At 43.5% G+C, this 25,083-nt stretch overlaps 9 non-coding genes across 9 annotated transcripts; 6 read left to right on the plus strand and 3 right to left on the minus strand.

The window, feature by feature from the left end:
• Positions 1-6,799: 6,799 nt before the first annotated feature.
• On the minus strand, positions 6,800-6,881 carry TRNAL-AAG (transfer RNA leucine (anticodon AAG)). The gene has a single exon. It is a non-coding gene; the product is annotated as a tRNA-Leu (tRNA).
• Positions 6,882-7,024: 143 nt separating this feature from the next.
• Positions 7,025-7,110, plus strand: TRNAY-GUA (transfer RNA tyrosine (anticodon GUA)). The gene is given in 2 exon segments: positions 7,025-7,061; positions 7,075-7,110. It is a non-coding gene; the product is annotated as a tRNA-Tyr (tRNA).
• Positions 7,111-12,210: 5,100 nt separating this feature from the next.
• TRNAL-AAG (transfer RNA leucine (anticodon AAG)) lies at positions 12,211-12,292 on the minus strand. Its single transcript has one exon. It is a non-coding gene; the product is annotated as a tRNA-Leu (tRNA).
• A 143-nt stretch (positions 12,293-12,435) lies between these two features.
• On the plus strand, positions 12,436-12,521 carry TRNAY-GUA (transfer RNA tyrosine (anticodon GUA)). Its single transcript is given in 2 exon segments — positions 12,436-12,472; positions 12,486-12,521. It is a non-coding gene; the product is annotated as a tRNA-Tyr (tRNA).
• A 3,023-nt stretch (positions 12,522-15,544) lies between these two features.
• On the plus strand, positions 15,545-15,617 carry TRNAA-AGC (transfer RNA alanine (anticodon AGC)). The gene has a single exon. It is a non-coding gene; the product is annotated as a tRNA-Ala (tRNA).
• A 1,112-nt stretch (positions 15,618-16,729) lies between these two features.
• Positions 16,730-16,802, plus strand: TRNAA-AGC (transfer RNA alanine (anticodon AGC)). The gene has a single exon. It is a non-coding gene; the product is annotated as a tRNA-Ala (tRNA).
• Positions 16,803-21,468: 4,666 nt separating this feature from the next.
• On the plus strand, positions 21,469-21,541 carry TRNAA-AGC (transfer RNA alanine (anticodon AGC)). Its single transcript has one exon. It is a non-coding gene; the product is annotated as a tRNA-Ala (tRNA).
• A 1,004-nt stretch (positions 21,542-22,545) lies between these two features.
• On the minus strand, positions 22,546-22,627 carry TRNAL-AAG (transfer RNA leucine (anticodon AAG)). The gene has a single exon. It is a non-coding gene; the product is annotated as a tRNA-Leu (tRNA).
• A 143-nt stretch (positions 22,628-22,770) lies between these two features.
• Positions 22,771-22,856, plus strand: TRNAY-GUA (transfer RNA tyrosine (anticodon GUA)). The gene is given in 2 exon segments: positions 22,771-22,807; positions 22,821-22,856. It is a non-coding gene; the product is annotated as a tRNA-Tyr (tRNA).
• Positions 22,857-25,083: the final 2,227 nt, after the last annotated feature.

Consider the following 25,083-nt stretch of genomic DNA (forward strand, 5'->3'; position numbering starts at 1 on the left):
GCAATTTTTCTACTTCAGTCGCACACTTTAACGCTCTTACTAAGAAAGGGGCCCATCGTTCCTTATGGACCCCTGAGGCTACTAAGGCCTTTGAGGCCCTCAAAAGGGCTTTAGTTTCTGCTCCTATTCTTCGTCTTCGTCACCTGGACACTTCCCTCCCCTTCACTCTCGAGGTAGATGCCTCTGATGCTGGAGCCGGTGCAGTACTGCCACAAAGGTTTCCCCCCCAAGACAAGCTCCATCCCTGTGGCTTCTTTTCGAGGAAATTCTCCCCGGCCGAGAGAAATTATGACGTCGGTAATAGGGAGCTCTTGGCGATTAAGTTAGCCTTACAAGAATGGAGGCACCTCCTTGAAGGCACAAGAGAACCGGTAGCCAAACTCACTGACCATAAAAATTTGTTGTATATCGAGGGGGCCCGCCGTCTGGGGTCCCGTCAAGCTCACTGGGCATTATTTTTTTCTCGCTTCAATTACACTATCTCGTACATTCCAGGCACAAAGACTGTTAAAGCCGATGCTCTTTCACGTCAGTTCACCACTGAGGAGAAGTCTGACGAACCATTTTACCCTCTAAGTGCATTATCTCTGCCAATTCTTTTGACATCTTGGATAAAGTCGTGAAAGGCCAGGCTCACATCCCCAGCGGGTTAGAGGTACCAGAGGGACTCCTGTATGCCGCCCCACGTTTTCTTCACAAGATCCTGGAATTGGGTCACTATTCCAGATCGGCTGGTTACCCGGGTTTCAAGAGGGCTCTGGATTTGATCAGACGTACCTTCTGGTGGCCAAATATGAACAGAGATATTCAAGACTTCACTAAAGCCTGTCCGGTATGCGCACAGAGTAAGTCTGTTCGACACAAGCCATTCGGTCTTCTTCTACCCCTTCCCATCCCTGAACGTCCTTGGACGCATATATCTATGGACTTCATTGTGAAACTCCCACCCTCCAAGGGTATGAATACCATTCTTGTAGTAGTGGATAGATTCTCAAAACAGGCACATTTTGTCCCCCTAAAGGGTCTTCCTAATTCCTCCACGTTGGCCGATGTATTCACAAAAGAGAACTTCAGGCTTCACAGTATTCCTCATTCAATTGTTTCGGACAGGGGCACACAATTTATTTCTAAGTTCTGGCGGGCATTCTCCCAAAGGCTCAGCTTCTCCCTCCCTCCACGCTACTCAATAAGTTCTAAATCTGCATCAGGGAGAGGTCGGTGACTGTTATATATATCTAAGAGATAGAGATAGATAGATAGATATATATATAGAGAGAGATTGATATATACACACATAGACACATCTATACACATACAGTTAGGTCCGGAAGTAATTAGACACTGAAAGAAGTTTTGTTATTTCGGCTGTGTACCAAAATAAATTCAAGTTACAGTTGAATAATGAATATGGGCTTAAAGTGCAGTCTATCGGCTTTCATTTGAGGGTATTCACATCCAAATTGGAGAAAGGGTTTAGGAATTACATATCTTTATAATGTAGCCCCCTATTTTTCCAGGGACCAAAAGTAATTGGAACATTTACTCAAAAGCTGTTTCATGGACAGGTGTGGGCTATTCCTTCATTATTTCATCATAAATTAAGCAGGTAAAAGGTCTGGAGTTGATTCCAGGTGTGGCATTCACATTTGTAAGCTCTTGCTGTGAACCCACAACATGCGGTCAAAGGAGCTCTCAATGCAAGTGAAACAGGGCATCCTTAGGCTAAGGCCCCGCTCCCTCAGTCAGCGCGCCCGCACTGCAGACAGGCGGGGCGCTGACAGACACAGACCGCAACATGCGGTCTGTAGGGAGCGGGAGCCGGAGCCGGAGGGGGGCGGGAGTGGGAGGAGGGGCGTGGTTTGAGCGGAGGGACCCGCTACTCCCCCCCCCTCCCTCCACGGGCTCGGGCTGCAGGACAGGAGGGAGCTGCTGCAGGCTGCCGAAGGTAAGCAGCTCCCTCCCCCTTCCCCCACAAATGCCCTCACACACGCTGACACACATATACACACACACACACCACCCCCTACCTTGTGAATGAAGCTGTCTGACAGCTCCCGATCCCGCCGCTGATTGGCTCATCAGTGCACCACGTTACGCGTCACCGCTCGGGATCACAATTTTCTTGCATCCCCTGGCGGCTGACGCGTCACAGTGCGTAGTGAGCCAGCAGCGAGGGGGGACTGGGACCGGCTAGGAAGGATTCACCTGCTGGTGGGGAACGCTCATGCGGCCGCCCGCGCCACCGGGCGCAGCGGATCCCAGCCCTTAGGTTGCAAAAAAAAAGACAACCCATCAGAGAGATAGCAGGAACATTAGGAGCGGCCAAATCAACAGTTTGGTACATTCTGAGAAAAAAAGAACACACTGATGAGCTCTGCAACACAAAAAGGCCTGGACATCCACGGTGGTGGGGGATGATCGTAGGTTCCTTTCCATGGTAAAGAAAAACCCCTTCACAACATCCAGCCAAGTGAAGAACTCTCTCCAGGAGGTAGGTATATCATTATCCAAGTCTACGATAAAGAGAAGACTTCATGAGAGCAAATACAGAGGGTTCACCACAAGGTGCAAACCATTCATAAGCGTCAAGAATAGAAAGGCCAGATTAGAGTTTGCCAAACAATATCTAAAAAAGCCAGCCCAGTTCTGGAACAGCATTCTTTGGATAGATGAAACTAAGATCAACCTGTACCAGAATGATGGGAAGAAAAAAGTATGGAGAATGCTTGGAACGGCTCATGATCCGAAGCATACCACATCATCTGTAAAACACGGTGGAGGCAGTGTGATGGCATGGGCATGCATGGCTTACAATGGCTCTGGGTCACTAGTGTTTATTGATGATGTGACAGAAGACAGAAGCAGCCGGATGAATTCTGAAGTGTATAGGGATATATTGTCTGCTCAGATTCAGCCAAACTCAGCGAAGTTGATTGGAATGTCGCTTCACTTTACAGATGGACAATGACCCAAAACATACTGCGAAAGCAACCCAGGAGTTTTTTAAGGCAAAGAAATTGAATATTCTGCAATGGCCGAGTCAATCACCTGATCTCAACCTGATCGAGCATGCATTTCACTTGCTGAAGACAAAACTTAAGGCAGAAAGACCCACGATCAAACAACAACTGAAGACAGCTGCAGTAAAGGCCTGGCAAAGCATCACAAAGGAGGAAACCCAGCATTTGGTGATGTCCATGCATTCCAGACTTCAAGCAATCATTGCCTGCAAAGAATTCTCGACAAAGTATTAAAAATGAACATTTTATTTATGATTGTGTTAATTTGTCCAATTACATTTGAGCCCCTGAAAGAAGGAGACTATGTATAAAAATGGTTGCAATTCCTAAACGTTTCATATAATATTTTTGTTCAACCCCTTGAATTAAAGCTGAAAGTCTGCACTTCTATTGCATCTCTGTTGTTTCATTTCAAATCCATTGTGGTGGCGTACAGAGCCAAAATTATGAAAATTGTGTCAGTGTCCAATTATTTCCGGACCTAACTGTATATATATTATATATACACACACAATATATATATACATTGTCCAGACTATACTTTTTGCCTCCTGTCATGTAAGTCCTCGTAACTACAGGCAGTGTCAGGCTATCCTCCGGGTTTGCCTCCTCCTCATGCAACCTCCTTGAGTGGCAGGAGTGGAGATGAGGCGTGGTCTGCGAGCTAACCAATCCGGGGGCAGCCCAGGTCCCTCCACTTCTGCACTAAGGAGGAGGAAAGCCAAATTATATTCAGTCCAACTCTCCCCCACATGCGGTAGAGGAGTGGAGCTCTGAGTCTCTCCCGGCTGGGAGAGGGAGACAGGCTCTCAGCTCCCCTTGGGGTTGATGGCCTCCACAAGATCTGAATAGAGCACAAGACCTCAAGACTGCTAGAAGGCCGGTACCATCCAGAGTCTGGGACCCATCATAAAAGATGATGCATGTGCTGTAATATCAACTGCAGTGGCTGCCTCAATAAATAACCCTTTTTATATACCCCTGCCTAAGTAAAAGTGTATTGGGTAGGGGTATGCGAGAAGTCTGTCATGGTGGGTACTGTCTCCAGGGACCCTGGAGCCTGCTTTGACTGGAGCCCCTGACACCACAAGAAGAACCTGAAGGATCACCAAAAGCCTATCCTGTTTCCCCTTTCCATCGTGGACTCTCAGCATCTCCTGGACCCTCACAGGTATTTAGCACCATGACACCTGTAGCAATAGCAACATGTCCCAGAGGGGGGGATGCAGCGCTACAATCGGAGGCACTGCTGAGAGGCAGAACAGGGCAGGCTTTTTGGACATTGCAGCAGTACAGCACAGAAGAGGCCGGGGCCGGGTTCCTGAGGTTTCACCAGGGACCCCATTTCAAGATAAGGAAGGGGGGAACCTCTCTCTGATGCTACACCAGGGAGGGGGTTGCCTAGACCCTTACCGCACACAGAGACTATGTTGAGGCGTACCCTGTGGGAAATGTCCCAGGGAGCATGGATACCCTTCATAAGAAGAAAAGAGGCAGTTGGGGCGCACCCTGTGGGATATTGTCCAGGGAGCGTGTACCCTCCTAGCTGCTTAAAAGAAAATACTAGGGCCAGGGCCCTTTCAGTTGTTGCTCGGGACCCTGGGTACCTTAAAGAAAATATGCTTATTGGGGCGTATCCTGTGGGAGCTTGTCCAGGGAGCGTGTACCCTTCATCTTGCTCAAAATAGGGACGGGCCTTTTCAGTTGGTGCTGGGGACCATGTGTACCTTTTCTTTCTATGGACTGTGCTATGTGCTCAAAATGGAGTCCACCTCATGGTCTGTGTTCTCAAAATGGCGTTCCCGCCAGAAAAACGGCTGCATGGGCTTGCAAAGCCAGATGCAAGCTTTCTGTAAAAGTTAGTGCAAGCTATTGGCGCCAAACCAACGCCCCGCCCATCGCTGTGACTGTCTCAGCCAGAGCCAAGTCACTCCTTGATCTGCCAAGCCCAGCCCTATATTCCACCTAGGGGAGGGGGCAAAACCAAGAGCCAATCGGTGACCACCTCTGTCTGGGAGGATTCAACCACACCCTGCTTTACTTCAGTTCCACGGAGCTGAGCCAGAGGAAGGAGCTACCTTGCCTTATTGCTGCTTACTACCACTACCTCAGAAAATAAAGAAATATGTCTGCTTTGGAGTTGACTAATTACTACTTACTACTACTACTACTACCAAGGGGCAACCTGGTAGTCACCATCCATGGCCAATACCACCTGCGCTGTGTCTGCCCAAATTGCAGGCTTCCTTCGGGCGACGCCAGCCCTACCGCATGATGCCAGCATTGCGGGGCCTTATTCATGCAGCCTGCCAGCCCTGGGCCTGCCGATGCCTTCCAACCCATCGATCGGGCCTCCATACCAAACGGTGCGGCCCCTATGCTGCCGGGGAACCCCTTAAGTAGTGGGACCCTATGTTCCAGGGCTACTCTGCTAGTATGAATAGGACCAGGTTCCTTCTGGTGGATGGCCCTATGTAGATCACTGGTGGGAGGAGGGTCAGCTGAACCCATACGTAAAAGGGACAGAGAGGGGTGAGAGATGAGGGGGGCAGAAGAGAGAGAGGTGAGGGGGGGGGGAGAAGAGAGAGAGGTGAGGGGGAGAAGAGAGAGAGTTGAGTTTAACTGAATTAATAATGCCCGGAATTCTAACCAATCAGAGAGCAGGGATTTCAGTAATGGCCAGAATTTTACTGCTTTAGCCTATAATAGTGGTTATAAGCTGTGCTGACTAAGTGCATTCAAATCAACAAAATAAAGATTGGCAGCGGTGGGATTTGAACCCACGCCTCCGAAGAGACTGGAGCCTTAACCCAGCGCCTTAGACCGCTCGGCCACAACTTGCATCAGGGAGAGTTCTGTGACTATGAAATAGAGATAGATAGATATATTGATATATATACACATGGACACATCTATACACATACAGTTAGATCCGGAAATAATTGGACACTGATACAAGTTTTGTTATTTCGGCTGTGTACCAAAATAAATTCAAGTTACAGTTAAATAATGAATATGGGCTTAAAGTGCAGTCTTTCAGCTTTAATGAGGGTATTCACATCCAAATTGTATGGTATAGTCCTGGTATAGTGCCCACTTCCATGTCATCCTCCTATCCTCTTCATGAACCCCGGTTGCCCACGCCAAACCACTATGGAGGGGACCCCCATGAATGCCGGGGGTTCCTAAATCAATGTTTTATTCAGTTTGAGATAAATTCTTCCTGCTTTACCTCCTCTCGCATCAATGTGGCGTACATTATCTCTCTTCTTACAGATAACACACTTGCCTGGGCTTCTCCCATCTGATGCCCGCATTCTACCGGTTTTTTAAATAGTATTTTGTTTTTAGCCCACTATTAATACAGAGGGATTCTCTGTTTTTAGCTATGTTAAAAGGGGCACAACCAAAATGTGTTTGAGTTGCCCCAGTATAATACAAAGTGAAGTGAATATGACACAGTAATATTACAGAAAGGATATTACTGCATTACCAATACTCTTTCTTTCTTATCTCTTTTCTATGTCAAGCTGTGTGACGGCAGGGGGTAGCCGGCCTTCATTAATAAAGGTGACACCGGGCTGGTTACCCCTGAAACCGTATGTCAAGGGCTGAAGTGTCAGCTCTTGGGTCTAGTTGTGCGCACTAATGTATTCTAGATGTGGCTGTCAAAAACATAGACATGAAACAGTTAATAGTGGTTATTAGCTATGTTGGCTCTACAGTGATACAGAATAAGACAAAGTAAGTAATTGTTACTACAGGCAATAAATAAAGATTGGCAGCGGTGGGATTTGAACCCACCCCTCCAAAGAGATTGGAGCCTTAATCCAGCGCCTTAGACCGCACGGCCACGCTACCACATGAGTTCTTCAATGTGTGGTATGATGTTTGTAAAGGGAACTGATTTATATCATATGTTTTCTTTACATGTTTAATCCCCTCAATAAAAGCTCCACCACATGCAGGAATTATCCGGTTATTTCTTGGGTCAAAGCATGAAGCCTTCGATAGCTCAGTTGGTAGAGCGGAGGACTGTAGTGGTAATACAGCAATCCTTAGGTCACTGGTTCAATTCCGGTTTGAAGGACTTCTCTTTTTTATTTTCAAACTCATTCAGATGTTTGATATTATGTCAAATAAAAAGGTGCAATTGGCTATCAGTATGCCAATAAGTATAAATGCTTAATTCTGCTACAGGAGGAATACACATGAAATTCTCTTTATATAAATACATAAATACATTACACAGATACATTTCATTACTGACAATCTGCCTGTAAATACAATGACCACAAGCTCTCACTCCCTATCACTAAAAGATCAGGTAACATTCATGGAAACCCCGCACACCATTTGGTTACCATGTAAATAAGCACATACATACCATTACTTCCCTCTGTGTTTTGTTCTTCTTGAATCTTATTTCTAGTTTTAATAAGGTTTTTATGAATTCATATTTCCTAAATCCTTTCAGGATGAATGTTTTGGAAGCATTTATATAAATATAAAATATTAAATATATATTTATATATATTATATTTGGTTAATACCTTCTTTGACAATGTCACATATATCTGAGGAAAAAGTTCATAAGCGACTTGAAAAAATGTAAATAAATTATGCACCTGGCCCCTATGGCATACATCCAAGAGTCCTCAAGGTGTTAAGCTCAGTAATAGCCAAACCATTATATTTAATATTCAAGGACTCCATTTCCACAGGCTCAGTACCACAAGATTGGCGTAAAACAGATGTGGTGCCTATATTTAAAAGGGAGCTAGATCACAACCGGGGAATTACAGACCTGTAAGCCTGACATCAATAATGGGGAAACTACTTGAAGGTTTAATACGGGATAATATTCAGGAATACCTAATGGAAAATAAAATTATTAGTAATAGTCAGCATGGATTTATGAATGATATATCATGCCAAATTAACCTTATTTGTTTCTTTGAGGAGGTGAGTAGGAATTTAGACCAGGGTAATGCAGTTGATGTGGTCTACTTAGATTTTGCAAAGGCTTTTGATATAGTTTCACACAAGAGGTTGGTGTACAAAATAAAGAAAATTGGACTCAGTAATAATATATGCACTTGGATTGAAAACTGGTTAAAGGATAGACAACAGAGGGTTGTCATAAATGGAACTTTTTCAGGTTGGGCTAAAGTCGTGAGTGGAGTACAATTTTAATATGACTGAACTTGGCCGTGACCAAGTTCCCACGCCAATTTAGTGATCAAAGCTTTTCTATGGATATTGTATCCGCTTTCGGGGTTTACGGTTTGGCTGGCTGCCAGCTCGTTCCTTGAGGTCGGACTCGAGGAATCCCCATTGAAATACACTACTCCATTCATTTCAATGGCGGAGTTCCGCTCGTCCTCTCGGGTGCCACCTGCTGGTCTTTTCTGATATTAGGGCAAAACCACGGAAATCTCCATTGACTTGCATGGAGCTCCAATGGCGGCCTATGAGATGGGCTGCAAATGGGGATAGAAAAGGCGGGAAGGGGAACAAAGGGCAATAAACATGTTAATGCAATTCACCCTTTCCCTCCCGACCTGATCCCAGTGTATGTGTTGGGTGCACACACTGCAAAAGGGAGAAATACATATAACCAGGGGAGACACAGTTTGCAATGAGGCAGGGGAATAAAACACTATTACACATTATAACAGTTAACCCCTTGCCTCCCATACAATGGTTGGGGTGGCCCTGTGTGGTGAAACCCCTTTATTTGTACCCACGCCTCCGAAGTGACTGGAGCCTTAATCCAGCGCCTTAGACCGCTCGGCCATGCTACCACACAAGTGGTGCTTACAAATCCGTGCTATTCCATAAGATACTTTCTGGTACCGGAAGACCCAAAACATATTCAGGAATACCTAATGGAAAATAAAATTATTAGTAATAGTCAGCATGGATTTATGAAGGATATATCATGCCAAATTAACCTTATTTGTTTCTTTGAGGAGGTGAGTAGAAATTTAGACCAGGGTAATGCAGTTGATGTGGTCTACTTAGATTTTGCAAAGGCTTTTGATATAGTTTCACACAAGAGGTTGGTGTACAAAATAAAGAAAATTGGACTCAGTAATAATATATGCACCTGGATTGAAAACTGGTTAAAGGATAGACAACAGAGGGTTGTCATAAATGGAACTTTTTCAGGTTGGGCTAAAGTCGTGAGTGGAGTACCTCAGGGATCGGTACTGGGACCCCTGCTTTTTAACTTGTTTATTAATTACCTTGAGGTTGGCATCGAGAGCAAAGTCTCCATGTTTGCTGATGATACTAAATTGTGTAAGGTAATAGAATCAGAGCAGGATGTAATTTCTCTTCAGAAGGACTTGGAGAGACTGGAAACGTTGGCAGGTAAATGGCAGATGAGGTTTAATACAGATTAATGTAAGGTTATACATTTTGGGATGCAAGAATAAAAGGGCGACATAGAAATTAAATGGGGATAAATTGGGGGAATCCTTAATGGAGAAGGATTTTGGTGTGCTTTAGGAGTCAGGAAGGAATTTATTTTTCCCCTTATGAGATATTATTGGATGATATGACTCTGGGGTTTCTTGTTCGCCTTTCTCTGGATCAATAAGTAAGTATAGATAAAGGATACAGTATCTGTTGTCTAAATTTAAAAGTAAGTCATTGTTGCTACAGCCAATAAACAAAAATTGACAGCGGTGGGATTTGAACCCACGCCTCCAAAGAGACTGGAGCCATTGACTGTCGGACCCGGTTGGGGTCGAGTAAGAGGGTCCCCCTGAGCTAGGGGCAAAAAGAATTAACCCGCTACCTTCCCTAGGACCGAAGATACAATTTTAATGTGACTGAAGTTGGCCGTGACCAAGTTCCCATGCCAATTTAGTGATCAAAGCTTTTCTATGGATATTGTATCCGCTTTCGGGGTTTGCGGTTTGGCTGGCTGCCAGCTCGTTCCTTGAGGTCGGACTCGAGGAATCCCCATTGAAATACATTACTCCATTCATTTCAATGGCGGAGTTCCGCTCGTCCTCTCGGGCGCCACCTGCTGGTCTTTCCTGATATTAGGTCAAAACCACGGAAATCTCCATTGACTTGCATGGAGCTCCAATGGCGGCCTATGGGATGGGCTGAAAATGGGGATAGAAAAGGCGGGAAGGGGAACAAAGGGCAATAAACATGTTAATGCAATTCACCCTTTCCCTCCCGACCTGATCACAGTGTATGTGTTGGGTGCACACGCTGCAAAAGGGAGAAATACATATAACCAGGGGAGACACAGTTTGCAATGAGGCAGGGGAATAAAACACTATTACACATTATAACAGTTAACCCCTTGCCTCCCATACAACGGTTGGGGTGGCCCTGTGTGGTGAAACCCCTTTATTTGTACCCACGCCTCCGAAGAGACTGGAGCCTTAATCCAGCGCCTTAGACCGCTCGGCCATGCTACCACACAAGTGGTGCTTACAAATCCGTGCTATTCCATAAGATACTTTCTGATACCGGAAGACCCAAAACAAGCCATTCCCTTGAATGGGGTGTAAGGTGTTTCATGCTAGAGCCCCACATCGTAATTATATAGGCCACAATTTTTTCCTTGGAGTTCCAGTGTGTGTCTCTGGGGTATGCAGGGTATTAAACATGTAATGGTTAAGGGAGGGGGAAAAAATTAATTTAGTCTTCTGATTTATAATATGACATGGTAACATAATGATATTAGGATGTGGTTTTCAACCTGTGTTCCGTGGATCCCAGGAGTTCCACTGGTGGATTTGGGGTATTTCCTGATGCAAATCTTGTAAAAGTGAACATTTTATTCTTAAAGCCCATTTAATTTTTATATTTAATTGAAAAGGGTTATGACTGTCACGGTAGACAAGGTATTTTAACACATTTATATTTAAGGGATCAGTCAATAGGCAAAACAAGGCAGTGAAATAAAATGAGGTTTATTCGGATAAAGACCTCAGAAACACACAGAAATACAGAATGCAAAAGTATATACACTCCCATCTGTCAGTACCCTGTAGATGTGCACTATATCTGTATCCATGTGTGTTACATTGTGTAAAGGATGTATGTGTACAATGGAGACGTCTTTCAACAGGCAGCAGATGGGGGATTAGCTCAAATGGTAGAGCGCTTGCTTAGCATGCGAGAGGTAGCGGGATCGATGCCCGCATTCTCCAGTTTTTTAAATAGTATTTTGTTTTTAGCCCACTATTAATACAGAGGGATTCTCTGTTTTTAGCTATGTTAAAAGGGGCACAACCAAAATGTGTTTGAGTTGCCCCAGTATAACACAAAGTGAAGTGAATATGACACAGTAATATTACAGAAAGCATATTACTGCATTACCAATACTCTTTCTTTCTTATCTCTTTTCTATGTCAAGCTGTGTGACGGCAGGGGGTAGCCGGCCTTCATTAATAAAGGTGACACCGGGCTGGTTGCCCCTGAAACCGTATGTCAAGGGCTGAAGTGTCAGCTCTTGGGTCTAGTTGTGCGCCCTAATGTATTCTCCTGTAGTTTACGGTCCCCTGCAGGAATGTAAGTTAGGGATGCCGTCGGGTGTAGTCAGGATCCCTGTTAGGAAATAGCTGCAAGACACGCACTTTGGGAGCACGAGATTAAGGGTGGATATTAGGGAGCAACTAGGGTTAAACATCTGTGTAATGTGTTGCTGACCGGAGTAGCCGGTAGTACTGTTATGTTACCCGCAAATGGTGTATAATTTTATCATGAATGTTACCTGATCTTTTCTCTATCACTAAAAGATCAGGTAACATTCATGGAAACCCCACACAACATTTGGTTACCATGTAAATAAGCATATACATACCATTACTTCCCTCTGTGTTTTTTGTTCTTCTTGAATCTTATTTCTAGTGTTAATAAGGTTTTTATGAATTCATATTTCCTAAATCCTTTCAGGATGAATGTTTTGGAAGCATTTATATATGGTTAATACCTTTCTTTGACAATGACACATATATCCAATAATGCTACTTATGCACCAAATGATGGGGAATAATGCACTAAATAATGTATTGAAATAGATATCAGACATAAGATGTGGCTGTCAAAAACATAGACATGAAACAGTTAATAGTGGTTATTAGCTATGTTGGCTCTACAGTGATACAGAATAAGACAAAGTAAGTAATTGCTACTACAGGCAATAAATAAAGATTGGCAGCAGTGGGATTTGAACCCACGCCTCCGAAGAGACTGGAGCCTTAATCCAGCGCCTTAGACCGCTCGGCCACGCTACCACATGAGTTCTTGAATGTGTGGTATGATGTATGTAAAGGGAACTGATTTATATCATATGTTTTCTTTGCATGTTTAATCCCCTCAATACAAGCTCCACCACATGCAGGAATTATCCGGTTATTTCTTGGGCCAAAGCATGAAGCCTTCGATAGCTCAGTTGGTAGAGCGGAGGACTGTAGTGGTAATACAGCAATCCTTAGGTCACTGGTTCAATTCCGGTTCGAAGGACTTCTGTTTTTTATTTTCAAACTCATTCAGATGTTTGATATTATGTCAAATAAAAAGTGCAATTGGCTATCAGTATGCCAATAAGTATAAATGCTTAATTCTGCTACAGGAGGAATACACATGAAATTCTCTTTATATAAATACATAAATACATTACACAGATACATTTCATTACTGACAATCTGCCTGTAAATACAATGACCACAAGCTCTCACTCCCTATCACTAAAAGATCAGGTAACATTCATGGAAACCCCGCACAGCATTTGGTTACCATGTAAATAAGCACATACATACCATTACTTCCCTCTGTGTTTTGTTCTTCTTGAATCTTATTTCTAGTTTTAATAAGGTTTTTATGAATTCATATTTCCTAAATCCTTTCAGGATGAATGTTTTGGAAGCATTTATATAAATATAAAATATTAAATATATATATATATATATATATTTATATATATTATATTTGGTTAATACCTTCTTTGACAATGTCACATATATCTGAGGAAAAAGTTCATAAGCGACTTGAAAAAATGTAAATAAATAATGCACCTGGCCCCTATGGCATACATCCAAGAGTTCTCAAGGTGTTAAGCTCAGTAATAGCCAAACCATTATATTTAATATTCAAGGACTCCATTTCCACAGGCTCAGTACCACAAGATTGGCGTAAAACAGATGTGGTGCCTATATTTAAAAGGGAGCTAGATCACAACCGGGGAATTACAGACCTGTAAGACTGACATCAATAATGGGGAAACTACTTGATGGTTTAATACGGGATAATATTCAGGCATACCTAATGGAAAATAAAATTATTAGTAATAGTCAGCATGGATTTATGAAGGATATATCATGCCAAATTAACCTTATTTGTTTCTTTGAGGAGGTGAGTAGGAATTTAGACCAGGGTAATGCAGTTGATGTGGTCTACTTAGATTTTGCAAAGGCTTTTGATACAGTTACACACAAGAGGTTGGTGTACAAAATAAAGAAAATTGGACTCAGTAATAATATATGCACCTGGATTGAAAACTGGTTAAAGGATAGACAACAGAGGGTTGTCATAAATGGAACTTTTTCAGGTTGGGCTAAAGTCGTGAGTGGAGTACCTCAGGGATCGGTACTGGGACCCCTGCTTTTTAACTTGTTTATTAATTACCTTGAGGTTGGCATCGAGAGCAAAGTCTCCATCTTTGCTAATGATACTAAATTGTGTAAGGTAATAGAATCAGAGCAGGATGTAATTTCTCTTCAGAAGGACTTGGAGAGACTGGAAACGTGGGCAGGTAAATGGCAGATGAGATTTAATACAGATAAATGTAAGGTTATACATTTTGGGATGCAAGAATAAAAAGGCGACATACAAATTAAATGGGGATAAATTGGGGGAATCCTTGATGGAGAAGGATTTAGGAGTGCTTTAGGAGTCAGGAAGGAATTTATTTTTCCCCTTATGAGATATTATTGGATGATATGACTCTGGGGTTTTTTGTTCGCCTTCCTCTGGATCAATAAGTAAGTATAGATAAAGGATAAAGTATCTGTTGTCTAAATTTAAAAGTAAGTCATTGTTGCTACAGCCAATAAACAAAAATTGGCAGAGGTGGGATTTGAACCCACGCCTCCAAGGAGACTGGAGCCATTGACTGTCGGACCCGGTTGGGGTCGAGTAAGAGGGTCCCCCTGAGCTAGGGGCAAAAAGAATTAACCCGCTACCTTCCCTAGGACCGGAGATACAATTTTAATATGACTGAACTTGGCCGTGACCAAGTTCCCACGCCAATTTAGTGATCAAAGCTTTTCTATGGATATTGTATCCGCTTTCGGGGTTTGCGGTTTGGCTGGCTGTCAGCTCGTTCCTTGAGGTTGGACTCGAGGAATCCCCATTGAAATACATTACTCCATTCATTTCAATGGCAGAGTTCTGCTCGTCCTCTCGGGCACCACCTGCTGGTCTTTTCTGATATTAGGCCAAAACCACGGAAATCTCCATTGACTTGCATGGAGCTCCAATGGCGGCCTATGGGATGGGCTGCAAATGGGGATAGAAAAGGCGGGAAGGGGAACAAAGGGCAATAAACATGTTAATGCAATTCACCCTTTCCCTCCCGACCTGATCCCAGTGTATGTGTTGGGTGCACACACTGCAAAAGGGAGAAATACATATAACCAGGGGAGACACAGTTTGCAATGAGGCAGGGGAATAAAACACTATTACACATTATAACAGTTAACCCCATGCCTCCCATACAATGGTTGGGGTGGCCCTGTGTGGTGAATCCCCTTTATTTGTACCCACGCCTCCGAAGTGACTGGAGCCTTAATCCAGCGCCTTAGACCGCTCGGCCATGCTACCACACAAGTGGTGCTTACAAATCCGTGCTATTCCATAAGATACTTTCTGATACCGGAAGACCCAAAACAAGCCATTCCCTTGAATGGGGTGTAAGGTGTTTCATGCTATAGCCCCACATCGTAATTATATAGGCCACAATTTTTTCCTTGGAGTTCCAGTGTGTGTCTCTGGGGTATGCAGGGTATTAAACATGTAATGGTTAAGGGAGGGGAAAAAAATAAATTTAGTCTTCTGATTTATAATATGACATGGTAACATAATGATATTAGGATGTGGTTTTCAACCTGTGTTCCGTGGATCCCAGGAGTTCCACTGGTGGATTTGGGGTATTTCCTGATGCAAATCTTGTAAAAGTGAACATTTTATTCTTAAAGCCCATTTAATTTTTATATTTAATTGAAAAGGGTTATGACTGTCACGGTAGACAAGGTATTTTAACACATTTATATTTAAGGGATCAGTCAATAGGCAAAACAAGGCAGTGAAATAAAATGAGGTTTATTCGGATAAAGACCTCAGAAACACACAGAAATACAGAATGCAAAAGTATATACACTCCCATCTGTCAGTACCCTGTAGATGTGCACTATATCTGTATCCATGTGTGTTACATTGTGTAAAGGATGTATGTGTACAATGGAGACGTCTTTCAACAGGCAGCAGATGGGGGATTAGCTCAAATGGTAGAGCGCTCGCTTAGCATGCGAGAGGTAGCGGGATCGATGCCCGCATTCTCCAGTTTTTTAAATAGTATTTTGTTTTTAAGCCCACTATTAATACAGAGGGATTCTCTGTTTTTAGCTATGTTAAAAGGGGCACAACCAAAATGTGTTTGAGTTGCCCCACTATAACACAAAGTGAAGTGAATATGACACAGTAATATTACAGAAAGGATATAACTGCATTACCAATACTCTTTCTTTCTTATCTCTTTTCTATGTCAAGCTGTGTGATGGCAGGGGGTAGCCGGCCTTCATTAATAAAGGTGACACCGGGCTGGTTGCCCCTGAAACCGTATGTCAAGGGCTGAAGTGTCAGCTCTTGGGTCTAGTTGTGCGCCCTAATGTATTCTCCTGTAGTTTACGGTCCCCTGCAGGAATGTAAGTTAGGGATTCCGTCGGGTGTAGTCAGGATCCCTGTTAGGAAATAGCTGCAAGACACGCACTTTGGGAGCACGAGATTAAGGGTGGATATTAGGGAGCAACTAGGGTTAAACATCTGTGTAATGTGTTGCTGACCGGAGTAGCCGGTAGTACTGTTATGTTACCCGCAAATGGTGTATAATTTTATCATGAATGTTACCTGATCTTTTCTCTATCACTAAAAGATCAGGTAACATTCATGGAAACCCCACACAACATTTGGTTACCATGTAAATAAGCACATACATACCATTACTTCCCTCTGTGTTTTTTGTTCTTCTTGAATCTTATTTCTAGTGTTAATAAGGTTTTTATGAATTCATATTTCCTAAATCCTTTCAGGATGAATGTTTTGGAAGCATTTATATATGGTTAATACCTTTCTTTGACAATGACACATATATTTTATTCTTAAAGCCCATTTTATTTTTATATTTAATTGAAAAGGGTTATGACTGTCACGGTAGACAAGGTATTTTAACACATTTATATTTAAGGGATCAGTCAATAGGCAAAACAAGGCAGTGAAATAAAATGAGGTTTATTCGGATAAAGAAATCGGAAACACACAGAAATACAGAATGCAAAAGTATATACACTCCCATCTGTCAGTACCCTGTAGATGTGCACTATATCTGTATCCATGTGTGTTACATTGTGTAAAGGATGTATGTGGACAATGGAGACGTCTTTCAACAGGCAGCAGATGGGGGATTAGCTCAAATGGTAGAGCGCTCGCTTAGCATGCGAGAGGTAGCGGGATCGATGCCCGCATTCTCCAGTTTTTTAAATAGTATTTTGTTTTTAGCGCACTATTAATACAGAGGGATTCTCTGTTTTTAGCTATGTTAAAAGGGGCACAACCAAAATGTGTTTGAGTTGCCCCAGTATAACACAAAGTGAAGTGAATATGACACAGTAATATTACAGAAAGCATATTACTGCATTACCAATACTCTTTCTTTCTTATCTCTTTTCTATGTCAAGCTGTGTGACGGCAGGGGGTAGCCGGCCTTCATTAATAAAGGCTGATTGCCCCTGAAACCGTATGTCAAGGGCTGAAGTGTCAGCTCTTGGGTCTAGTTGTGCGCCCTAATGTATTCTCCTGTAGTTTACGGTCCCCTGCAGGAATGTAAGTTAGGGATGCCGTCGGGTGTAGTTAGAATCCCTGTTAGGAAATAGCTGCAAGACACGCACTTTGGGAGCAGGTGATTAAGGGTGGATATTAGGGAGCAACTAGGGTTAAACATCTGTGTAATGTGTTGCTGACCGGAGTAGCCGGTAGTACTGTTATTATCCTGAAGCCAGGGTCACGAATGGTGTATGAATGACTCCAGGTTGCTTAACTCGTGTCTCACCTCTTCCAGAGCACAAACAAGTCCTTTTCTCTTTCTTGGTTTTATTGAGGGAAAACACAGGGAGATAGGTGCTTGTAGATGGAGTGTGGGGAGAGAGGGCTTCTCTGTCTGCTGTGCAGTGTATCAATAATGAGACAGTGTAAAACATAAAGGCCTTGCTGGGGGGATAGCAGGCAGTTACTCACTCAGAGTCCAGGGTCAAAAGGAAATGAGGAGTAAGGGTCACACTAGATAGGAAGTGGGACTATACTAACTGTCAGCAAGGACAGGGGGGTAGGAATAGCCCACTCTCAGCTAGGAGAATATGAGCTGCAGGCAACCAACACAGGCTGTGTAAACGACATGTTGCAATAATGTTGCATTTTACATACAGCGTTGCTGCTGGGACAGGGGAAACTGACAGGCAACTAAAGAAGGGAGAAATGAATCCCATAACTAAAGGGGAAGACAGAGGAATATGGAATCTAGTTCCAGGACACTCCCCGTCTGGTATCTGGAGATACCACTATTTTAGGTATGTGTGGAACATATGTGCAATACAACATAACATGCAAAACTCATGTCCACATAACGATGGGATACCGTCCGGTACCACCAGCTTAAGTCCTTGCCATCTCGGTAAGGTAGGTGAATGCACAGCTCTAGGTTAGCTTGATGCACCACAATGTCTCTCAGAGTCCATAGAACTGGTAGCCAGTTCTTCTTTGTAATAGTCCGATTTTGGCATTAGGAGGATAGTCTCTGTGATAGGTCTCAAAAAAGTCTTAACGACCCCGTTCTGGGTCACCCGAACTTCCACTTTGCGGACCCTTTCATCTTCGCTTGGGAAGGTTTTGATTATAAGTCCCATGGGCCATTCGTTTCTTGTTACCTGTTTGTCTTTCAACAAAACCACGTCTCCTACTTGGATGTCCGGTTTAACCGTTTGCCATTTATGGCGTTCTTGGAGTGTCACTAGATACTCGCGTCTCCAGCGATCCCACAATGTGTTAGCCAAGTGCTGCACCTGTCTCCACTGTCGCTTGTACATATCTTTAGAGTGGAAGCCTCCGACTGGGGTGGGGATGTTCCCTACTTTCTGGGTTAGCAGCATTGCTGGCGTCAAAATACTTGGCGATTCTGGATCCGTTGACACTGGAATCAAAGGCCTAGCATTGATTATCGCTGATATTTCGGCCATGAATGTGGTTAACACTTCGTGAGTGAGTCGAGTCAGGTTGCTTTTTAGCATCATAGAGTCCAAGATACGCCGGACTACCCCGATCATGCGTTCCCATGCTCCGCCCATGTGAGAGGAGTGAGGAGGGTTGAATGTCCACGTGCACTCTTGGTCGCGCAAGTATCTTTTGATACTATTGTCTTTATTATCTTTAGTGTCTATTTGTAATTCCTTACATGCTCCAACGAAATTGGTACCACAATCGGAGCGTATTTGTTTAACTGGTCCTCTGACTGCAAAGAACCTTCTGAGGGCATTTATGAAGCTTGAAGCATCCATAGATTCTATAACCTCGATGTGTATCGCTCGCATACTCATGCAGGTGAAGAGTACCGCCCATCGTTTGCTGTTTGCTAGTCCGCCCCTAGTTCTACGCGAGATGACCATCCAGGGCCCAAATACATCAAGTCCTACATAGGTAAAGGGGGGTTCTGTATTAAGTCTGTCGACAGGTAGATCCGCCATCCTTTGGTCTTTGCTTTTGCCTCTCAGCATTCGGCACCTAACACATTTGTGGAGATTACTGGCCACGCACCTTTTCATGCCAACGACCCAAATGCCCGCCGCCCTAATGGCGCCTTCGGTGAAGTGTCGTCCCTGATGCATGACTTGTTCGTGGTAGTGGCGCACCAACAAAGTGGCGATGTGATGCCGGCCAGGGATGATAAGAGGGTTGCTTTCCTCCCTGCTCAGTTGGGACTTATTGAGGCGGCCTCCTACTCTCATGAGGCCGTCGTTGTCGATGAAGGGATTCAACTTCCAAAGTGGACTGTTTTTGTTAACACTCTTCTTTCCGCGAATGCAATTGATCTCTTCCGCATATGTTTCCCTTTGAACATGACTGAGAACAGTTTCCTTAGCCTTTGTAATTTCCTCTACGGTGCGCAGCTCTTTGCAGATGTGCCAGCCGTGGCAGCCGGTAGTTTTACCGTCTGGTGTCTGGCGGAAGGAGGAGGCTATATGCCCGAGATGGGCTACTGTTCGCAGAAGGGCCGTCCACTTTGAGAAGCGTTGGAATCGATGTGATCCGAATGCGTTTTTGTGCGATACATTGGTGAGTACCACGGATACTTGTGGGGGCCTTATCTCCGTATCCTTTTCGGGATCCACGAGTTCAAAATCATCAACTGGGGTTGGTAGCGTTTCCGCAGGCTGCGCAAGAAACATTGGTCCTGTGAGCCACGACGTATTCTGCAGTTGAGATGCGGGTACTGATCTGGTGGCGTGATCTGCGGGATTTTGCTCTGTGGGCACGTGGTGCCATTGTTCTGGTTGGGTTGACTTCCTGATTCTTTCTACGCGGTTAGCTACGTATACGTAGAATCTGCTTTTCTTATTGTAGATGTATCCCAGTACCACCTTGCTATCTGTGTAGAGTTTGACGGCATCTGGTTTGCTGTCCATCTCATTCTCGATAAGCTCCGCCAGTTCTACTGCTAGCACTGCACCACACAGCTCGAGTCTGGGTATAGTATGGTCAGGTTGTGGCACCAGCTTAGCTTTGCCAAGGATGAACCTGATGTGGCAACTTCCATCCACGTCCGTGGTTTTTAGGTAGGCCACCGCTGCTATAGCTTTGGTGGAGGCATCTGAGAACACGCAAAGCTCTTTGCTGTGTGCGGCGGTGAGAGATATAGGTGAATAGGGGCGTGGGATTTGAAGTTGTTCGAGGGCCTTCAAGGAGTGTTTCCACGTTTCCCACTCTTTCCGTTTTTCTGGAGGTAGTGGGGTGTCCCATTCCTGTTTTTCGAAGGACATTTCTCTGAGGAGGGACTTCCCTTGTATAGTGACGGGAGCCACGAATCCTAGCGGGTCGTAGAGACTGTTAACGGTGGACAGGACTCCGCGACGTGTGAAGGGTTTTTCTTCGATGGCTACCTGGAACGTAAAGGTGTCTGTTTTAAGATTCCAGCTTATCCCCAGGCTCCGCTGTATGGGAGGCGTGTCGGTCCCCAGATCCAAATTCTTGAGATCTGGTGCTTGATCATCTGCGTGGAACATGCTATGGCAACGTGACGTCATTACGCCGGAGCGCGGGTAAGTTGGGGTTGGGAGGGGGGCGCGGGAGTGAGGGGACAGCCGGCAGGGGGGCGCAGGGAAAAAAGTTTGCGCCCCCCTGGTGTAGAGGATGTGAAAACAAAAAAAGACTTGCGCTCATATGTGGTCTGTGATAAAATTAGTGACTTATGAATAAGATATAAAATACAACCTTAGCAGGTGAGGTTTTGTGCTGCTGGTCAGTGGGAATGGCTCAAACACCAGGCTACATGGAAACAAAAAAAGAACAGCGCAAAAAAACATTGTGTAGTATAATAAAATAATTATTTATAGTGTAAGGGTGAGTATTGCACGTACATCAACAAAAAGGGTTAATAGCATGACATGTTAGGGACATGTTACCACTCGGCAGGCACAGCAGGATACAGACACCGGTTACTGGACGTCCTCCCTCAGAATGCTGGTATCCGGTTTCGGAGTAAGCAGCTCAGCGCTGGGGAACCTTCCCGCGCCTTCACGGAGCCCTCAGCAGTTATTCTCAAGGGTTGATCGCCACGCTTCTTCCGGTTTGATCCACGCCGGCGTGTGACGTCATCCGGCAGCGTCTCTCGGCCGGTCGTGTCTTTAATGCGTCACCAGCATTCTGAGGGAGGACGTCCAGTAACCGGTGTCTGTATCCTGCTGTGCCTGCCGAGTGGTAACATGTCATGCTATTAACCCTTTTTGTTGATGTACGTGCAATACTCACCCTTACACTATAAATAATTATTTTATTATACTACACAATGGTTTTTTTGCGCTGTTCTTTTTTTGTTTCCATTGTGTAGAGGATGTATGTGTACAATGGAGACGTCTTTCAACAGGCAGCATATGGGGGATTAGCTCAAATGGTAGAGCGCTCGCTTAGCATGCGAGAGGTAGCGGGATCGATGCCCGCATTCTCCAGTTTTTTAAATAGTATTTTGTTTTTAGCCCACTATTAATACAGAGGGATTCTCTGTTTTTAGCTATGTTAAAAGGGGCACAACCAAAATGTGTTTGAGTTGCCCCAGTATAACACAAAGTGAAGTGAATATGACACAGTAATATTACAGAAAGCATATTACTGCATTACCAATACTCTTTCTTTCTTATCTCTTTTCTATATCAAGCTGTGTGACGGCAGGGGGTAGCCGGCCTTCATTAATAAAGGTGACACCGGGCTGGTTGCCCCTGAAACCGTATGTCAAGGGCTGAAGTGTCAGCTCTTGGGTCTAGTTGTGCGCCCTAATGTATTCTCCTGTAGTTTACGGTCCCCTGCAGGAATGTAAGTTAGGGATGCCGTCGGGTGTAGTTAGGATCCCTGTTAGGAAATAGCTGCAAGACACGCACTTTGGGAGCAGGAGATTAAGGGTGGATATTAGGGAGCAACTAGGGTTAAACATCTGTGTAATGTGTTGCTGACCGGAGTAGCCGGTAGTACTGTTATGTTACCCGCAAATGGTGTATAATTTTATCACGAATGTTACCTGATCTTTTCTCTATCACTAAAAGATCAGGTAACATTCATGGAAACCCCACACAACATTTGGTTACCATGTAAATAAGCACATACATACCATTACTTAGCTCTGTGTTTTTTGTTCTTCTTGAATCTTATTTCTAGTGTTAATAAGGTTTTTATGAATTCATATTTCCTAAATCCTTTCAGGATGAATGTTTTGGAAGCATTTATATATGGTTAATACCTTTCTTTGACAATGACACATATATCCAATAATGCTACTTATGCACCAAATGATGGGGAATAATGCACTAAATAATGTATTGAAATAGATATCAGACATAAGATGTGGCTGTCAAAAACATAGACATGAAACAGTTAATAGTGGTTATTAGCTATGTTGGCTCTACAGTGATACAGAATAAGACAAAGTAAGTAATTGTTACTACAGGCAATAAATAAAGATTGGCAGCGGTGGGATTTGAACCCACGCCTCCGAAGAGACTGGAGCCTTAATCCAGCGCCTTAGACCGCTCGGCCACGCTACCACATGAGTTCTTGAATGTGTGGTATGATGTTTGTAAAGGGAACTGATTTATATCATATGTTTTCTTTGCATGTTTAATCCCCTCAATACAAGCTCCACCACATGCAGGAATTATCCGGTTATTTCTTGGGCCAAAGCATGAAGCCTTCGATAGCTCAGTTGGTAGAGCGGAGGACTGTAGTGGTAATACAGCAATCCTTAGGTCACTGGTTCAATTCCGGTTCGAAGGACTTCTGTTTTTTATTTTCAAACTCATTCAGATGTTTGATATTATGTCAAATAAAAAGTGCAATTGGCTATCAGTATGCCAATAAGTATAAATGCTTAATTCTGCTACAGGAGGAATACACATGAAATTCTCTTTATATAAATACATAAATACATTACACCGATACATTTCATTACTGACAATCTGCCTGTAAATACAATGACCACAAGCTCTCACTCCCTATCACTAAAAGATCAGGTAACATTCATGGAAACCCTGCACACCATTTGGTTACCATGTAAATAAGCACATACATACCATTACTTCCCTCTGTGTTTTGTTCTTCTTGAATCTTATTTCTAGTTTTAATAAGGTTTTTATGAATTCATATTTCCTAAATCCTTTCAGGATGAATGTTTTGGAAGCATTTATATAAATATAAAATATTAAATATATATTTATATATATTATATTTGGTTAATACCTTCTTTGACAATGTCACATATATCTGAGGAAAAAGTTCATAAGCGACTTGAAAAAATGTAAATAAATAATGCACCTGGCCCCTATGGCATACATCCAAGAGTTCTCAAGGTGTTAAGCTCAGTAATAGCCAAACCATTATATTTAATATTCAAGGACTCCATTTCCACAGGCTCAGTACCACAAGATTGGCATAAAACAGATGTGGTGCCTATATTTAAAAGGGAGCTAGATCACAACCGGTGAATTACAGACCTGTAAGACTGACATCAATAGTGGGGGAACTACTTGAAGGTTTAATACGGGATAATATTCAGGAATACCTAATGGAAAATAAAATTATTAGTAATAGTCAGCATGGATTTATGAAGGATATATCATGCCAAATTAACCTTATTTGTTTCTTTGAGGAGGTGAGTAGGAATTTAGACCAGGGTAATGCAGTTGATGTGGTCTACTTAGATTTTGCAAAGGCTTTTGATACAGTTTCACACAAGAGGTTGGTGTACAAAATAAAGAAAATTGGACTCAGTAATAATATATGCACCTGGATTGAAAACTGGTTAAAGGATAGACAACAGAGGGTTGTCATAAATGGAACTTTTTCAGGTTGGGCTAAAGTCGTGAGTGGAGTACCTCAGGGATCGGTACTGGGACCCCTGCTTTTTAACTTGTTTATTAATTACCTTGAGGTTGGCATCGAGAGCAAAGTCTCCATCTTTGCTGATGATACTAAATTGTGTAAGGTAATAGTATCAGAGCAGGATGTAATTTCTCTTCAGAAGTACTTTTAGAAACTGGAAACGTGGGCAGGTAAATGGCAGATGAGGTTTATACAGATTAATGTAAGGTTATACATTTTGGGATGCAAGAATAAAAGGGCGACATACAAATTAAATGGGGATAAATTGGGGGAATCCTTGATGGAGAAGGATTTAGGTGTGCTTTAGGAGTCAGGAAGGAATTTATTTTTCCCCTTATGAGATATTATTGGATGATATGACTGGGGTTTTTTGTTCGCCTTTCTCTGGATCAATAAGTAAGTATAGATAAAGGATAAAGTATCTGTTGTCTAAATTTAAAAGTAAGTCATTGTTGCTACAGGCAATAAACAAAAATTGGCAGCGGTGGGATTTGAACCCACGTCTCCAAAGAGACTGGAGCCATTGACTGTCGGACCCGGTTGGGGTCGAGTAAGAGGGTCCCCCTGAGCTAGGGGCAAAAAGAATTAACCCGCTACCTTCCCTAGGACCGAAGATACAATTTTAATGTGACTGAAGTTGGCCGTGACCAAGTTCCCACGCCAATTTAGTGATCAAAGCTTTTCTATGGATATTGTATCCGCTTTCGGGGTTTGCGGTTTGGCTGGCTGCCAGCTCGTTCCTTGAGGTCGGACTCGAGGAATCCCCATTGAAATACATTACTCCATTCATTTCAATGGCGGAGTTCCGCTCGTCCTCTCGGGCGCCACCTGCTGGTCTTTTCTGATATTAGGCCAAAACCGTGGAAATCTCCATTGACTTGCATGGAGCTCCAATGGCGGCCTATGGGATGGGCTGAAAATGGGGATAGAAAAGGCGGGAAGGGGAACAAAGGGCAATAAACATGTTAATGCAATTCACCCTTTCCCTCCCGACCTGATCCCAGTGTATGTGTTGGGTGCACACACTGCAAAAGGGAGAAATACATATAACCAGGGGAGACACAGTTTGCAATGAGGCAGGGGAATAAAACACTATTACACATTATAACAGTTAACCCCTTGC

The sequence above is a fragment of the Ascaphus truei genome, chromosome 4, assembly GCF_040206685.1.
Source record: "Ascaphus truei isolate aAscTru1 chromosome 4, aAscTru1.hap1, whole genome shotgun sequence".
In the NCBI taxonomy this organism is placed as follows: domain Eukaryota; kingdom Metazoa; phylum Chordata; class Amphibia; order Anura; family Ascaphidae; genus Ascaphus; species Ascaphus truei.